This window comes from Physeter macrocephalus, chromosome 12, assembly GCF_002837175.3.
Source record: "Physeter macrocephalus isolate SW-GA chromosome 12, ASM283717v5, whole genome shotgun sequence".
In the NCBI taxonomy this organism is placed as follows: Eukaryota; Metazoa; Chordata; class Mammalia; order Artiodactyla; family Physeteridae; genus Physeter; species Physeter macrocephalus.
In genome coordinates, this window is record NC_041225.1 from 50,197,718 (window position 1) to 50,202,206 (window position 4,489).

Genomic DNA, 4,489 nt, shown 5'->3' on the forward strand with positions numbered 1-4,489 from the left:
GTGACCTCTCCTGTTGCGGAGCACAGGCTCCGGACGCGCAGGCTCAGCGGCCATGGCTCACGGGCCCAGCCGCTCCGCGGCATGTGGGATCTTCCTGGACCGGGGCACGAACCCGTGTCCCCTGCATCGCCAGGCGGACTCTCAACCACTGCGCCACCAGGGAAGCCCGCCACAGTGAGCTTTTCTCCAGAAATAATGACTGCGCACACCAAAAATGCACTAGGCTTTTCCATATGATTATTCTATATCAAATTCAGAAAATGGAAGGTGTTCAACATGCTTCACTTCCTGTGAGTGTGGTTTGGCCAAAAAGAAGAATTGAACCTATGAAAAAATAGGGGGTTCCCCTGTCTCTTGTTTCTGATCTTCTAGCTCTTTGATTCTCAAAATATGGTCTAGGCATCACCGGCATTGGCCTCAGAGCCGGAACTTGTTAAATGCAGAATCTAAGCTCCCCACCCCCAGAATCTATATTTTAATAAGATCCCTGGGCCTTAAAAATTTTAAGAACATGTGTTCCTAGTAAGGGTTTAGTATAAACAGGTACCCACTTCAGAATGGGAAAAGACTCTGTAGTCCAAAGGTTTCTAAACCTGGTTGGTACTAAAACCCCATGAGACACTTGTCTAAAAAATATGGATTCTGTGAGAGTCTAATTTTATAGGTTTAGAGTGGGGCTCCAGAATGACTCTGGTGCCACCAACACATAAAATGACTTTTGGGAACTGCTGATTTTGTCCAGCTTTATAATTTCACACAGGAGGTGACTGAGTTAGGAAGCTTTAGCACTTGCTCTTAGTCACTAGTGACAAAGCTCCACTGGAAAAGAATTCTTTTGGAGGGGGATTACAAGTGTTTAATTTTATTTTTTCATTCTGGTAAGTATTTTAAAAAATATTTTATTATGAAAAGTTTCAAACATACAGGAGAATTGATAGAATTTTCATAGTAAACATAGTAAAAAAGATTCCCCCATTAATATTTTACTATCCTTGCTTTATTCCATATCTATCCACTTCAATCTATTCCTCTATTCATCCATCCCCAATCTATCTTTTTTAATGCATTTCAAAGTGAATTGCACATATCAGTACGTCTCCCAAACACTGCATCATGTATGTGAGATAATTTGTTTGATTTCTCATCTTTACACTGTATCACATTTTTCATAGGATGGGCAAGAAAACTATGAAGATAGCAGAAGTGAGAAAAACAGTAAAAACATGTAGAAGAAGGAAAGCAAGAAACACTGGCACATTTAAAGATGATTACCTCCAATTTTTGAAGTACAGAAAACCTCACACCAATCTAGTAAGCTTATGCAAATTACTACAGAGAGTAATTTTTTAAAAAACAGTACCCTCTAGATATGTATTAACTTAATGAAGACTGATCTTTGGCACTAACCCAATATTTGGAGCTAGTGTGCTATTGTTCCCTGTGACTGCATTTCCCTCCTAGAAATCATGATATTCACATCCCAAATATACACATCCTGTAACAGACCTAGCTCTGGCCTCTTTCCAGGACACTAGGATACCACTGATGTGAAACAAAACTGAATCTGGAATAACTGGGGAGACTCTAATCCCTTCCCAGTGATGAGAAACAAATGTGGACTGTGCTTCTGTTTTCTCCTGACAGTAAATTTTTTTATTAAAAAAATTGTGATACAATACATATAACATAAAACTTACCATTTTGACCATTTTTAAAAAATTAATAAACTTTAGTTTTCTGGAACAGTTTTAGATTTACAGAAAAACTGAGCAGACAGTACAGAGAATTCCCATATAACTGCTCCCCTGTACTCAGTTCTCCTATTATTAACATCTTGCATCAATATGGCATATTTGTTATAGTAAATAAACAAATACTGCTACATAATTATTAACCAAAGCCCATAGTTTACATTAAAGTTCCCTCTTTGTGTTGTACAGTTCTGTGGGGTTTGACAAATGCATAATGTCTTGTACCTGTCATTATAGAATCACACAAAATTGTTTCACTGCCCTAAAAATCCCATCCTCCACCTATTCATTGCTCCTCCCTTCCTATTAACCACTGACAACCACTGATCTTTTTACTGTCTCCACACTTCTTCCTTTTCAATAATGTTGTATGGTTGGAATCATACAGTAGGTAGCCTTTTCAGTTTGCCTTCTTTCACTTAGCCTTATGCACTTAAGGTTCCTCCATGTCTTTCATAGCTTGATCGTATATTCCTTTTTATCACTGAATGACAGACAATCCACTGTACAGATGTACCACAGATTGCTTATCCATGCATCTATTGAAGGGCATCTTAGTTGCTTCCAAGTTTTGGTGATTATTAATAAAGCTACTATAAATATTTGTGTACAGGTTTTGTGTGGACATAAGTTTTCAACTCAGTTGGGTAAATACCTAGGAGTGTGATTGCTGGCTCCTATGGTTAAACTATGTTTAGCTTTATAGAAAGCTACCAAACTGTCTTTCAAAGTGGTTTTACCATTTTGTATTCTTACTAGCAATGAATGAGAGTTCCTGTTGCTCCACATCCTTATCAGCACTTGTTATTGTCAGTTTAAAATATTTTAGCCATTCTAATAGGTGTGTAGTGGTACCATCTTAATCATTTTTAAGTTCACAGTTCAGCAGCATTAAGTACATTCACATTATTGTGCTACCATCACCACCATTAATCCACAGAGCTCTTCATCTAGCATGACTAAAACTCTGTACCCATTAAACAGCTCCCCATTCCCTCCTGCCTTTAGCCTCTGCAACCACCATTCCACTATCTGTCTCTAAGAATTTAACTACTCTAAGTACTTCATGTAAGTGGAATCATACAGTATTTGTCTTTATATGATTGCCTTATTTCACTGAGCATCATGGCCTCAAGTTTCATCTGTGTAGTGGCATGACTCAGAATTTCCTTGCTTTCTAAGTCTGAATAATATCCATATATAGATATAGATATCTCACATTTTTCTTATACAGTCATCAGTCATCTGTCATTGATGGAAACTTTGGGTTCCTACTACACTTTAGCTATTGGGTATAATACTGCTATGAACATGGATGTACAAATGTCTTTGAGATCCTGCTTTCAGTTCTTTTCAGTATGTATCCAAAAGTGGAATTGCTGAATCATATTGTAATTCTATTTGTAATTTTTGGATGAACAGCCATACTATTTTCCACAGCAGCTGTACCATTTTACATTCCCACCAATAGTGCACAAGAGTTTCAATTTCCACACATCCTTGCCAACACTTATTTTCTGTGTTTTTTTGTTTTTTGTTCTCTTTTGTTTTGTTTTTTATAGTAGCCATCCTAATGAATGTGAAGTGGTATCTCATTGTGCTTTTTGTCCTTAGAGTGAATTTTAGTGATGCATATACTGGCTGTCAATATCAGGCCAGATAGAAAGAATTTCTAGGAGATCAGCCTTTCCATTAGAAATCATTAGAACTTCATTGTATTCTGCTTTGGGACAAGGCAAATCTCCCTGTAAACTTCAGCAGAGAAGTTAATTGGGCATTAGGCTGTTGATATCCAATTTCTTTTTCTTTTTTTAGTTTAAAGATTTCTTTATTGTGATCAAAGTTTTTTTTTCTTCCCTAAATTTAGATTCCCTTACTATATCAAGCATTTGTTTTATGCAATTTTGTATATAGCTTAAGTGTGTGTGTGTGTGTGTGTGTGTGTGTGTATGTGTGTGTGTATTGTGGGTTTTACTGGAGTATGTTATAAATGTGCCCCAATTGTAGCTCCTATGGCATGACCTCAGGCATCCATTCAGACTCCCCCTAGTACTTACCAGGGAATCTTCAGGGATAGTGTTTGCTCTGTAAGCTCCAGAATCAGTTTTACCTCTCTCTCTCTTCCTATGTGGCTCTAGACAGGCCTCCACTCAGCTAGAGCCCCTGCTTACTCCTCTGCCAATCATCATCTTGCAGTTCTGGGGAAGCTTGTCTCTTTTAGACATCGCCTCTATTCCTCCTACTACAGGCTGGTTCCCCATCACCAGTGACTGCACAAGGGAAAGAGGGGGCAGGAGCGGGTGAGAAACTCTGCTCTCTCTCTCTTTCTATGCCTTTTATTTCTTTTTTTTTTGCCTTGTTGCAGTGACTTCCGTTAAGTTCCAGAACTTCCAGTACTGATGAGAGTGGATGTTCTTGACTTGTCCCTGATTTTAGAGGGAAAGCAGTCAGTCTTTTACTGTTAAATATGGTGTTAGCTGTAGGTTTTTTGTGGATGCTTTTTTTTTTCAAGTTGGGGAAATTTCCCTCTGTTTTCAGTTTGCTGAAAGGCTTTTTTTTCCCTTGTAATGGATGTTGGATTTTTTTTTTTTTTTTTTTTTTGCGGTACGCGGGCCTCTCACTGTTGCGGCCTCTCCCGTTGCGGAGCACAGGCTCCGGTCGCCCAGGCCCAGCGGCCATGGCTCACGGGCCCAGCCGCTCCGCGGCATGTGGGATCCTCCCGGACCGGGGCACAAACC